This window comes from Cryptomeria japonica, chromosome 8, assembly GCF_030272615.1.
Source record: "Cryptomeria japonica chromosome 8, Sugi_1.0, whole genome shotgun sequence".
NCBI lineage: Eukaryota > Viridiplantae > Streptophyta > Pinopsida > Cupressales > Cupressaceae > Cryptomeria > Cryptomeria japonica.
The window spans coordinates 175,659,843-175,674,755 of record NC_081412.1 but is presented as its reverse complement, the minus strand read 5'-3'; positions in this window follow the sequence as shown (position 1 = coordinate 175,674,755).

Below are 14,913 nucleotides of genomic sequence, written 5' to 3'. Positions count from 1 at the left end.
TTGATGTGGAAACCCAAATGGGAAAAACCACGGTGAGTAAAACTCACAAGTCAACTATCTGCAGAATAGTAACCAGATCGGTTAAGGTCAGACCGGTTAAGGCCTTACAACGTTCTTCACCATAATAGATCCTGTTAGGAATCCAGATCTTTGAAAGGAGATAAGTCCTATTAAAGACTACCGTGTTAGAGGATTTCAGATCCACAACTGTGAACCACCTTGTTAGAGGATTTACAATAGGCTTGGCTGGGCCTACCCGATTAAGGGCTTCAGACTTGTCGAAGATATTAGTAATCAACAAGTGAATGCTCTAGACAGTAGCACAAAATGCTTGATTAGATCCTTAACATCTCCCTGTTAATGCATTCCAACATTACTTCAGTCTTCTATATTTTGCACTCTCAATCTCTGTCATGAGATACCTTTTCTCGCACAGACCTAATCTTCTCTACAACACTCGCACACATCAACAACACTTCAAAACCCTAGACATGATGTCCTCATATAGGAACCCGATTTCATGTAGGTCCAATAAGATTAGACTACAATTTCCTAGGTATAGTGCATCTAGACACATTTGGTAACACGACATAGAAACACCGCCAAAGTGTCGGTGGATGATAACTCATCACACATTACAATTATACTGGTTTAACACAATATACCGATCACCGGTTAACAAATGAGGATTGGAAAACTGGAACATAGTGTTCCGATCACAAGATTAACTGCCACTCGGGGTCTTCGTTCCGCTTGAGGTCTTCATACCGCTTGGGGTCTTCTGTCATGCTTTGACCGGTAAGCATCTTCTTCAAAACACCAATAGTCTTCAACAAACAAAGACTATACATTTAATGACATACAATACCGGTTGGAACAACTACCGGTTGAGAATAACTCATACATCAAATAAGTGTGTGTCCATCAATGACAATCACAACTAAATATCATCAAAACACCAACAATGTCCCCCTTTGGCATTGATGGCAACACTTAGGAAAATTTTGACATCTAAGTGGTATCAAAACAAAAACAGATGCCATAATCAAAATTACTCCCCCTAAGCATATACATACTCCCTTTGCAAAAATTACAAGTATGTGCATGAAATTTTAATATTCGCCAAAATTTTAATATACACTACTCCCCTTTGCCAACAATGATAAATTAATGCAAAATATTCCCTTTTTGCATAATATAAAAATAGAGTATATGTTCATGACAATAAAGAGTAAAACTTCTCAGAAAGAGATTTAAAGTTTTGCATAAAATTCTTCATGTCTGAAGACCATGAATCAAGAAGTGAGGCGGCAATTTCACTCTCGGTCTTCATCTGGAAGGCTAATTCTTCCATTGCATCTATGGTGCTCATCTCCTATGTTACAGTAATAGCCTCCAAGTTCAAGAAGCACTTCTAAAGAATCTGCAATTTTGGTAATAGGAGCAACTGGAGCTCCTGTAGATCTCGAGTCCAATTGCAGATCTTTGAGTCAAGCTTTGCAATCTGATGGTGGTGAGTATGAATAGTCTGTCCATATACTGTGAACAGATCATAGGGCAGTTTGAAGGTGCCGATATACTTTTGTAACTCCGATTGGAGTTGAGTCTTCTGTTTCAGAGCATCTTCACAAAATAGATGAGGTTGGCAGAATTTACTCAAGAGTAGGTTACCTTCACCCTTAGCTGAACTTATATCATCTTTTTGCTTAATTAGTTTTGCCCTGGCTTCATCCATTTGCTTTACTAAGGCAACTTTGAGTGCCTTTTCATGGTTTTTCCTTGCAGTGTCCTGGGCAACATCTTCCAAACATTGTACCTAATCATCCACTGTTGTGCAAAGAAGTTTGAGCTTGGTCAGCGAGGAATCGGTACTAGGGAGGTTAGTACCAGGGATTAGATTGGAAAGGGTGTCAACAACAAACTGAATGACATCTTGTTCTTTCTTTTTCCTCAGTTCTTCCAATCTCTCCTGTGCTAGTTGAATGCTCCGTAGTAGCTCAGTCTCATCAACCGATTGAGTCAGACGGGCAAGAGTCAAATCGGTGGGACCGGTGGGATGAACCGGCTTGGCTTGATCTCCGGTTGCCTTAGGAGTATATCCTCCTTACTTTGCCTTGATCTCCGCTTGTCTTTTCTTCTCCTCTTCTTCTTTTTCTTGGGCTATCTTGGCGGCCTTCACTTTCTCCTCTTCCACTCTCCTCTTCTCTTCTTCTTTCTTCTGCTCTTCTTCCCTCTTTTTCTCCTCCTCCTTTTTCTTCTCTACTTCCTCCTTCTTCTTCTCTTCTTCCTTCTTCTCTTCTTGTCTCACTTTCTCCGCTTGCTCTTTCTCTTGTTTTTTTTCTTTGCTTTCTCTTTTTCCTGTTTCTCTTTCTCTGCTTTCTCTTTTTCCTGTTTCTCTTTCTCCGCTTTTCCATCCTTTTCTTTCTCCATTCTCTCCTTTTCAGCTTTTTCCTCATCTGGAGTGATATCCTCAATATCCAGTGCATCAACATCAATGGGGTCATTTTGTTTTGCTATTCTTTCAACTAGACTGTCAAAGACTTCATCCGGTTTGGCTATGGATAGGTCAGGCTCTTGCTCAGCCAGTCGATTAGCTTCGGATACTTTTTGCATGTTGACAACTGCCTTAACCTGCAGATGGGTGTCTTTTTCCACTTTAGAAGTTTTGCCTCCGAGTAGCTGAAGTCTTCTTCACATGAAGAAAATGCCTTTGTACTTATCAATAATCTCAAACAATTCTGAATTAGAGGCATCTGGAAAATATTGAGCAAAAACTTTCTCCCTGATGTCTTGTTCCTTTTCAACGGCAATGCGCCATTTATTGTCCAAAGAGTCATACAAAGATTTAGAAGTAACTGATTTAATATCGAAAGGTGACCGATCATTAACACATAAATATTTAATAAGTTCTTGTTCAACATCCTCCTTTTCACTATCATTGAAATCATCAAAATATTCTTTTAAATCATCAAGAACTTTCCTTCTAATATTCTTTATGGTCCTTTGACAATGTGTCATAGGTTTGTAAGAGGAAATATCTATATTTACCAGTGCAGAGGTTGCTGGTACATTACCGGTTGACTTCGTCTTCTTGCTTGATTGTCTTGTCTTCTTCATTTCTACCTCCGGTCCAGTGCCTTCTGAATCTGGTGAGTTATTCCTAGTTTTCCTCTTCCTTTTGAATACCTTTGGCGGTATAGCCTCCGTTTCTTTTTAGCTGGTGACCTCTTGGTCACTTTAGGACTGGCAGCAGATGTAACCGGTGCCGATGCTGATGGCACTGCTTTACTGTTTTTGCTTCGGTACCTCAATAGGTTTGATCCTTTCTAAGTAAGTACCGGTCCTCTTCTTCTTGGGATCCAGTGGTGAAGCAAGTAGGGTAGAGGCATACCCTGTTAGTATATCATTACCACTTCATAGCACATAGGCTCAACTACATCTTCTCTGGGTTCGAATGCTTCCATTATGCAGTGATCTGTTTTGATTGTGAAACAAATGTCATCTTCATATTTCTTAACTAGATCACCAAATATTCTCATTCTCTGGTTCATCTTTAGTCTGAACTCATGAAAATACCTGTTCAGAGTCTCTGGATATGCAGTTGCCACTACTTGCAGACTCTCCTTTATTTGTCTGGAAACCGGTAGGTCACTCGACCATTGAACATCACCGACTCCAGGAAAATATCCTTGAAAGTAGAAAAATAAACTGACAAGCAGTTGACCAAACTTAAACCTCAGAGTTTTGTCCAATTTGATCGACTTCAGGTTCTCCATGAGTTGTTTCTGCATGCAGGTACATAAGTCACATTCTGCATTCTCCTTGATCATCCTGTAAGTGGCATGCACCGCAGTTGTAGGAACAGAATTCATTTTGCTAGCATAGAATACTCTATACCCGATGACCATGCATGCATATTTCACCAAGTCATCTTTAATGGTGTTAACAGTCATTGCCCGTTGGTCACTCACAAAACCGGTGAGCTCTGTCATTTTGGTTTTGGTGATCTTGTGAAGAACGGGGACTTTCCCAACATTGCAAAAATCAGTCACGACATGAATTGCCTCCGATGTAATATCATGGGTTCACTCAAGGTACATCTTATCACCATGAACCCTACTAAGGATAATCCTGATGTGTTCTTTTGTAAATTCTTCGAGAAAATATACTGCATTATGTAATTTCTTATTTTCTATTATGTTGTATTGAGGTTTAATCTTCTTATCGTCTCCATAGAATAGACTCAACTAGGAGTGAATCACTAGAGACCCTAGATCTTCTAGTTTGCAATCAATATATCTTGAAATATCGCCCTCGACAATGACTCCGGCGGGAATTTGAGATGGGGCATTGTATTTCATCTTCTTTTTAAAAAACTTAGGTGATTCCTCAGGTTTAGTAGAACTAGAAGGGATTTTAGATGTTGATGCCATATCTAGAAGATTCCAAATGACAAGATTGTTTCAATGAGAAATACCTTCACACTCTGAACTAGGGTTTTCCGATGGTGAGCACAATACACCTCTTCAGAAGCTTGTTTACCACTTTGACTTCCACACTAATATCTTGAAGTGGCTGCAAAATCTTGTGCAAGATTCCTTTCTGAATTCTTTCGAATGCAAGATGAATCGCTCTGGTTGCGCTGCTCAAGCTAGAAAAATTCTTCTTTGAAAATAAGTAAGTAAAATGACGACAAAAGTCACTTTTAAACATGCTCCCACCTACCATAATAAATGCATCACCATTAGGGCTCAAACCCTAATTTTACCTTTTATTGCTTCATTTCTTCTGTCAGTTGACAGGTAACAGATACCGATAAAGGTACTTTACCGATATACTCTGAGGGTTCGAAACATTTTTAACCTATATGTTCCCCCTAAGCTTTTCGAAGCTCAGTTTGTTGGTTCAGGGGCCTCCACACTAGGTGTGGAAACTGGTACATCTTGTGGCTTCTCTTCAGATTTCTTTTTCCAAGTTTTATCCATATCCGCCTAAACGGTTTCAACATCAATCTTCCCTTCTGGGTTGATCGGTATGTCTCCCGATGGATTCTTTCTCAGTCTGCATGCTCTAGCAGTGTGTCCCGATTTATTGCAATGATAGAATACCATTCCAGGTGTTCTCCATGGTCCGGTGTTGACATTTCTATTCTTCCTTTGGCATGTTGCAGCAGTGTGACCGCTACCACGACAGATCAAATAGGTTGCTCTCCAACTGGTTGCCGCTTCATAACCATTTGATTTGTATGGCACATTCGCCTACAAAAGAATGCCATTTGGCTTGATCAATGTAAGAGCCACCTTCCAGAGGGCAATGGACATTGCGTTTCGTGATTTGGTGGGAAACTACATAATAATTTATGGATAATCTCACAGTGTTTTCCAAAAGAAGGGAAGATCATGTTCATGATCTAAGGAAAATCTTCCAGTGCTGCAGAAGGTACGGGATATCCTTGAATCCCAAGAAATGTATGTTTGGTGTAACTGAGGGGAAGCTTCTTGGGCACATTATTTGTGAGAAAGGAATTTCTATTGATCCAGAGCATATTGAGGCTATTTCAAGGATTGGCCTGCTCGCTAGTCAAAGAGAATTGAAATCATTCTTTGGTAAGATTAACTTTGTCAAGAAGTTTATTACTGGATTCGCTGAGATCGTGAAGCCACTGAATGACATGTTGAAGAAAGGAGCAAAGATCGAATGGACAACTCCAACGAAGCAAGCATTTAAAGAAATAAAGCAAGCAATTGTTAATGCTCCAATCCTTGTCAGCCCTAATTACACCAAGTCTTTCTATTTGTACCCCTTTGCTTTAGAGCATACTTGCGTAGCAGTTCTCACTCAAAGAATCGAAGAGAAAGATGAACATCCAATTGTTTTCATGAGTGCTCTGTTAAAGGATGCGGAGTTGAGGTACCCGAATGTAGAGAAACGGGCCTATGCATTGGTCAAGGGTATTAAGAAATTCAAGCACTATCTATTAAGAAGCAAAGTGTTCGCCATTGTTCCTGATGCAGCAGTGAAGACTATTGATGCAAAAGAAATTGAGTGAAAGAAGAGGCAAGTGGGTCGCCACGATCCAAGAATACGACATTGAAATACAACCAATGAAGATAGTCTGAGGTCAAGCATTAGCACAGAAAATCGCCACAACAGGACCCAGACTAGTACAACAGACTTATGTTCTTGAAGAGGTATCTCCTGGAGAATGGTACGATGAAGTTGTTTTCTATTTACTAAACCACAGGTGCCCTTCACATTTGAATCTTGTCTAGAAGAGGGCGCTAAGAATGAAGAGCCAGAGATACATGTTACAAGGAGCTGTGCTATACAAGAGAAATCATGAAGGGATATATTTAAGATGTGTAGGAAATTAAGAAGCCAAACAAATTATGGAGCATTTTCATGGTAGATTTGGGACCAGTCACAGAGGTGGTTTGGCTATAGCACATCAGATTGCCAGAACAAGATATTATTGGCCCACACTATTTAAAGATGCATATGAACATGTGAAGGCATGTCACACATGTCAGGTGGCCGCTGTTTGAGAAAAGAATCCTTCTATGCCACTTCAGCCGGTTATTGAAGTAAGGCCATTTGCTCAATGGGGATTGGACTTTATTGGAGCAATCAATCCCCCTTCTTCAACTCAACACAAGTACATCCTTACTGCTATAGACTACTGCACCAGGTCGTCCAAAGCCCAAGCGCTAAAATTGTGCACCACTGATGTAATGATCAAGTTTCTCGAGGAGAACATTATTACAAGATTTGGATATCCACACACTTGGTGTGTGACAATGGCCCTACGTTCTCATCATTGAATTTCTCCAATTGGGCCTTTGAGTATGGGATTACTTTGAAATTCTCTTCTAATTATTACCCTCGGGGAAATGGGTTGGCTGAGTCAACAAATAAGAATTTGTTGAGTGCTATCAAGAAGTTTTTGGATAAGAATCCCAAGGATTGGCATACACAGCTGAGGTTTTCCCTTTGGGTGGACAGGACATGGATGAAGAACTCTTTGGGAACATCTCCCTATCATCTAGTCTACAGACAAGATCCAGTGTTCCCCATCTAGCAGAGAATCCCAATGCTACAGTTCCTGCAAGAATATTTGGATGGTGAAGATGCGGTTTTAACACGTCTTTCACAACTGCTACACCTTGAGGAGAAAAGGGATCAAGCATTAGACAACTTTGCGAAGCATCAGGGAGTGGTCAAACGGTGATTTGACAAACAGGCCAAGGTCAAGTGTTTCTGGATCTCTAACTTGGTTTTGTACTGGGATAAGGCCCACGAAAGAAGAGGTGATCATGACAAGTTCGACAAGTTATGGATGGGCCCTTATCAAATTTCCGAAATCCTCAGAGATAATGCGTTCAGATTGAAGGCTTTGATAGGGGAGGATGTCCCATTGCTTGTCAATGGGCAATTCCTTAAGCATTATTTCCAATCATAGGTCTCCCTATGTGGCCTGCTTTGTACTAAATTAGATTAGTTTTGCTCCCCCCCTGTGGTTTTTTTAGGTTCCTTCTCTTTGGGTTTGTTGTGTTTTGTTTCCTTTGGGTTTTGCTCTAGTTTTGGTTTGCGGCTTTCAGTGTCGATTTCCCTCGAGCTTGTCTGCTCGGGTGGTTTTGCTTAGGTCTAGGGTTTTTGAGTGGCCCTAAAGTGTTCAGAGTCTCTATCTGTTGGTGGGGTGGTGATGTTGTTTTGCCTATCTTTTCCACTATACCTAGATCTCTGCTCTGAGCCATTCAGATCTTTTAAGAGATGTTATGGTTGGTGAAAACTTTACATCTTGCTTCAACGCCATTGGGATCTCCAAACCCATAGGCTTCACTGCTTATGAGCCAAAGGAATTGACGGAAGCAAAATGAAATACCAAAAGAGAAAGAAAGAAAGATGAAAAATAAAAGAAATATCAAAATATTGGCTTTGGGAATGTGCGAATAACTCCACTAGGGCTATGGACGCCTGGTCGACAGTGGAGCAATATTCGTGGAATTCTAGAGACAACCTCGTCGGGGCTATGTACACCTGACTGGCAGTGAGGCAATGCCCCAGATACTTTTGGAGTATAGATACCACTAGCCTGCCATAACTGATTTTAAGAGCTTTGGATGATCTCCTGGAACAAGGTTGATATCCATGCACTTGAATTTTACTTTGGGTTCAAACCCTGAAGTGTTTCTCAACACCCGAAGTGTTTTTCAACACTTCACCTGTGGAGTCGCTAGATGTTGTGACCTAATCACACATCACCCCATCCCAGATAGGGACCCCTAACTTTTAGGCCCTTTTGGTCATTTGGTCTTGGTGTTTTTTTTTTGTGTGGTTTGGTGGTAGTCTCGTCAGTCTCTCCGCTTCATAGGTGTTCGGAGTTCATTTTGGATTTAATCTGCTTTTCATTTGAGCGAGTTTCATGAAGTCTAGGGCCTGTTCTGTCCATTTTTAGGGTTTCTGCCTTTTGTCCTAGGTTTTAGGGGTTTTTGTTAGGGTTTTCAAAAAACTGAACATACGACTAGAATCAAGACCCTTCAAGGAACCTCCTAGTAAAATTTGAGCCAAAACGGAGCAACTTTCTATTTTTAGAAAGTTCCTATTTTTTAGGGATTTTGCTGAGTCTCGAAATGTTGTCGTTTTGCCAAAAATCAAACTTGCTATTTTTAGTAAGTTTCTATTTATAGTAAGTCATTCCTGTATCCTGTATAGGGGTCTAATGTTGACACTTTGAAGGTTTCTATTTTTGGAAAGTTTATTCTTATAGGACCATTCGGGCTAGGTGACAAAAATCAGGCATTGGCGAATATTTCTAATTCCGGAAAATCAGAAAGCAGACAGAGAAAGCCAAAAGATGGTTGAATGTTGGAAGCCCACTCCTAAAATGGAGGGCTTGAGAAAATACTCCAAGTCTGGAAAAATCATCCCAAATTGTAGCTAGGCGCCAAAATGAAAGAGGCATGGAGGATTCACAAATTCTACTGAATCCTCTACCAAGTCAAAATTCTGCCCCAGGCCAGGGATAGCCGCTAAAATGGAGGTCCCTTGGAGGATTCACAAATTCATTGAATCGTCCAACAATGAAGAATTCCGCCCCAGCCCTATGGAAGGTGCCAAAAGAAGGCATGCATGGAAAGATGCGAAAAGTGTAAATTCCATGCCTTGTAGAGAATAGCGCCCAAAGGTGAGGAAGGGGGCCAAAGTTGGGTTGCCAAGGATAACGGAAAAAGATATGAATTCCTTGCCTTGGTGGAAACGGCGCCCAATGATGAGGTAGGGCGCGAAATGGAGGTAATGGAGGAAGATTGAAACATGATAAAATTCCTCCCTCATGAAGAAATAGCACCCAAAGGTGATAAGAAAGCGCCAAAATGTAATGTGCATGGATGGATAAAAAAAATTGTGAATTCCATCACTTGGTCAAAATTTTGCCCTACTCCTCATGAGGGTGCTAAAATGGTCTTCTCATGGACAGTGCACTAGATGATGAATTCCTTCCTCGGGGGAAAATTCCGCCCAAAGACATGGAAGGGCACCAAAGCAGAGGAGTCATGGATAACGGACAAAATGATGAATTCCTCTTTTAGGAAGGAATAGCGCCTAAGTACTAGGTGAGGGTGCCAAACAAGGATGTTCATGAAGAATATGAAATGAATGAATATCATCCACAAGGTCAAAACTCTACCCTACTCTCCAGCTAGGTGCCCAAATCAAGCATCCATGGAAGATTCACGAAATTGATGGAATTCCCCCTTCAGTGAAAATCCACGCTCAAGCTTGAAAATTGAAAATTTGTCTAAGGCATGAAAGCCAAAGGGTCAAGGAGGAATCAAAAAGTAAAAAATCCCCTCGGGCAAATTTTTGAATTTGCTATTTTTTGACATCAAATCTTATCAGAATATGGAAAATTTTATAGTTCCAGATTCGTGATGAATTTCTCTACCCAATGAACCTGGTCCCTAAATTTTAGGAGAATCCCTAAAAAAATAGGGGATGTCGAAAAGGGTATGAAAATTCCTTCATAGGTAGAAGACAACAAGTTAGAATGAAATCAAGCAAATCTTGAAAAAAAATCCTTCAATTTGGAAAGAATGGAAATTAATGAGGTGGCGAGGGGACTCTTCCAAGTATGACACATGACTTAGTGCATTTAATGAAACTTCTAAATTCAAACTCACTCGCATGGGAAGTTTCTTTTGCATGGCACAGTAATTGGGAAAGTATGACGCATCATGAATGCAATTGCTAATTTAATGCTTCCTAACTTAGCAAGACATTTTGAAGAATTTTATATAAGCTTGGAGAGGCATTTCATTTTTCACGTGCAGGATTTAGGAAAGAAGAATTGGAGAAGTGAAAGGTGGTCATACTTAGTCTCTTTTTTCATCATTTCAAAGGTGCTTCCCAGGATGGCAGAATCAAGCAAGGCAACTACCCCCTCTAGGTAGGCATTGATCAAGGCAGAAATGAAAGGTTTCCTTCCTCATTCCCGGTTGAATTCATGGTGGGAAGAAATCAACGATACTAATTTAAAAACATTCAATTTTGTTGCATTCAAGATTAGAATGTTCAGTACAGCAGGGCATAGTCCATCACTAACAGTTGCCAAAATTGTCGAAAGCGAAATTGTTGCGGCAGCTGGTTTTCCTCCTGCTATTCCATGCCTAAACATGGTCCTGGAATGTGCAGCACATTATAATTTGGAGCAAAAGACAATCTCAACGCCAGATGGCAAGCTGCTGGCAACATTGATTCCGGAGTCAATTGGTGAGGCTTTCAGAATTCCTTCGCACGATTCCGTGACATACAGGACCAACAACGGAGCTCAGGCAGTACATAAAGCAGGTCCTGCCAGGTGTGCTGATTTAATTAATAAGCAGTGGTTGCTGAAGCCTATGGTGCATGCCTCCAAGATGCCAAAGACCCTCACTATCTTCAAGTTCAAGCAGGAGTATGTGGACTTGATAAAGATGCTGAGCAGAGTAATGGGGTGTTCACATTCTGTGAACTTTGAGACTTGGATGTTCTTCTACATAGGCGAGATCATGAATTCAAATGGGCTGATCGACTGGGCAGATTGATCAGTCACTACTTGCACGAGCAGTTAAAAAATTTAAAAGAAACAAGGTCCCAGTCCTTTTTCATGAGCTCCTACTTGTTTTATATGCTTGCGCGAAGGGGAGGATTTGATGGTCTACCAGCAAGAGGAATTATGGGTTGCGGACCAGCTCAATTGAAAGTACATGAGTGTTATCCCCAGCTGCATCTTCCCAACGTTAATTTTTACAGGTTGGCGAATGACACCTTCACTATGTACTTGACATGGCTTATGCAGAAGAAGTTGCACGTAAGGGTGTCGCCGCAAGCAAGTGCCTTGGTCCAGAACTATGGAGCTACATTCTTGCCAAGATATCCATCAGACAAGCTCATATTGCTGGAGCTCATGAGACAGTTAACTGCCTATGATCAATTGCAGAAGAAGAAAAAGCAATCAATTGAATTCCCAGTTGTCTTGGGTGACTTCATTGAAATATGCCCAGGCTTAGAAGCCGTTGAAAGTGCAGTAGGGGAATTGGCATTCTATCGCCTGTCGTTTTATACATCCAGGGTTGAGTATGATCCTTACCGCCAAATCAGAAATGTTGTTGGCGTCAAATTCATACACAAATTTCACTTAGAAGATTATTGGGCAGGTGCCGAGGATGACCTTGAGGTCCGGAAGAGAATGCATTCCAGATTGCCCCTCAACACCATCAGGTTAAGTGAAATTTATCAAGTGCTAGATCAGGTGAAAGAGGATTCAGATTTGGTGCAACCTGAATTTGAGAAAGTGAAAGATCAGCCCATTCAATTGCCAGATTGGTCAGAGCCCGAAATGGATGATTTGAGCGTCTTGGCTAGACCAGTGGTGAAATTCACTAAGCACTAGATTAACTGACAGATAAGGAAGTTGGCGGAGGGGAATGTTCATCTGACATATCAGCTAATGGGAAGTCTAGATTCCCATAGTGAGGCAACCGAAGGCTCTTCACAGGTTCAGGCAGGAGGGGAAGTTCAGATGGATAAAGGAAAAAATGCCCCAAAGAGACCAAGGATAGCAAGGAAGAAGGATATCCAACAGGAAGTCCCACAAGAGGTTCAACAAGAAGTCCAGCAGGAAGAACCTCCACAAAAGAAAGCAAGGATGAATAGGGAGCATTCACCAGCAAGTTGCTCAAGCGTGCAGGAGGTAGAGATGTTTCAGCACCCAGCAAGTCCACCTCTAGAGAGCATCCCGACACTAGATATACTCAACATTAACGCTTCACATGGACACCATCAGCCAAGAACTCAAAGACAAGAAAGTCCCCCACATTAGAAAGAGGCTCACCAGGATAGCTTCGTGGAAGCTATCCTTGGTGAAATGGAGGAAGAGTCATAGGAACGAGAGCGCGTAGAGGTTCATAATCACTCCGTCTCGGCTCCAGATTGGTTGGTAGGAAGGTTGAGAAAGGAAACAGAGAGGGAAGCCGATCCAACCTGGGAGTTGGAAGAATTGCTGAAAAGGATGGATCAACCTGCAGAAAGGAAGGCTCTTCGGAAATTTTCCAAAGTTGTTAGGGAAGAGTCTAGATCCTAGACCCTACACATTGCTGAGCCGACAGTAGATAAAGGCAGACACGAAATCAGACAGGAAGATTATGTTATCAGGCAAATTGATCTTAGCCACGCCTCCACAAGTCAAGTGCTGGGAGACTTTGAAGAATCTTCCTTAGCCATGAGGGAAAAGATGCTGAAATCAAAGACGAAATGTAAGCGATTGAGGGAAGAAAATAGACCCCTATGCGAGTACATCAAGAGTTTCAAAAGACCCCTCGGGGAGGCAGGTCCTTCATTCTCCCCTCCCTCCCTTCTGAGGGAAGTTGTTGATGATGCAGAAGTTATTAGAGAGATGGCGCAAAATTCTAGGGAATGGATAGAGGATGTTTACAGTGAAGCAGGAAAATTCATTGAAGACCTGGTTCAGCTTCATTCAAAGTTTGTGGCCCTCCTGAGCAGATGGCCCTCCTGAGCAGATTAGAGACAACTGAAGGATTATGGGAGGATGTGCACATATACCAAGACTTAACCATTCCGCGGATCAGGGCTCTGACAAAGATTCCAATGCAAATTCTAGTTGATGGGAAAGTAATTCAGGAGAATGAAGCTTATGAGTTTCCCCAATGGTTCTATGCTGTTTGCTCTGGAAAGAATGCCTTCGATAAATTCAACGTAGAATCCTTTACTCTGAAAGATTCCATGAGAGGGGTGCAAGAGGAAATCATCAGTGCAATTGAGGAATTGTTCGTAAGGAAACCCAATGATTGTGGAATAATAGTGAACTCCCTAAATCCCAGTTGCACGAGTTCTTCGTAGGTTCGTTCCCTAAGGAACATTTTGCAAATGTTTCTTCATTTTCCAGTATAATGAAGAAGACACAGGAAATCATGATGGAGTGGGAGATTTTCTTCTCCAAGAGCGAGGAAGAGATTGCCTTGATGGAGTTCGACATTGAAAATGTGCCAAGTGTCTCCATTAGAGAGCTGGAAGCCATCGTCAGCAAATTCATTGCATATGCCATAAATGAGCGGGATAATGGTCTTCCATTTTTGGACGGGAATCTTTTAGTTGAATAGTGGTGGTGTATTTACTGCTGTGGGTATTTTGACTAAGTGTGGGTCCAGTGAATGCATGTCACCGTCGGATGAGGAATCTTCTTGCATGCAGCCTCCTCATTTATGGTTTTATGACAAATTCTCCATGCATGGCGACATTGCATAAAGAATGATGGGCATTTATTCCTTGAATGGAAGTATTTATTATATTTTGGGGTATAATCAACATCATGGGGCGCATTTAATGCACTAGTGGGCACTATTTTATGCTTTTGAGTTAATTCTATATGGGTATGATGGGTTATTAATTGCCGATTCCCACCTTGTTGCATCTTGAGTGGAGAATCTTCTGGGGTGAAACCCTAATTAGAGTTTACATTGCATGAGGCCTATATAAAGGGGTGATCCCCCTCATTTGTAAAAGGGAGGAGAGATTATTATCTGAGATTGTTGCATCAGGATTGTGAAGTAGCCAACTTAATACATTATTCGATTTTTATGGTGTATTCTTGTTCTATTTTGGCAATCTGCATGTTCTTGCTCTCTTCGATTAGATTAGATTTGCTTATATGTTGTTAGGAGAGCTGGATTTGATAGGAGTACTTGTTGCAGAATCCGAGCTCATACTTTTGGTGTGCAACTGACTGTTGTATACCGTGCAGAGTTAGCCTGAGGCTTTTGATGTGTATACGCTTAACTTCGATCATCAATAAAGATTGTTCGATCCGATAGTCCATATTGGTGATATGAAAACCTCCATGCACCCTTTGAAGATTGCACCACCTTCGTGTAGTTGTGCTCTGTTGGCAAAACGAAGCGTGGTTTGATTTTGCATGAGTGATCCCGTCTCATGTTCTTAGGATTAGATTAGCTGTAGCATAGTCTTCTTTACCTTACTCTCATTTACTTTCTGCATATTTCGAAAATCCAAAAGATATAAAACTAGAGCTTTCATTACAAATCATCCGTGCAAAAATCCTTGAGCTTGCATGAGTTTTCTTCCATTAAACATATGTAAGGCCCCTTGGGTTATCAGCAAACACATCAAACAATTGAGTCACGTCCATGCACTGAAGGAACCTTGGAATAAGTCGTTTGAACTTTAAGCAATCCTAGCATACAGACTGATCTTGATCAAGAGAGGATAAGGTGACCGTTGGTGACTTTATTCTGTGCTAGACACTGTCATAAAAAATACGTCAACACTTTCCACATCTTATTTAGAAAACATTTCCAAAAAGAGCTACCTATTGCTAAATCATTTGTAATCTCCTTGAAA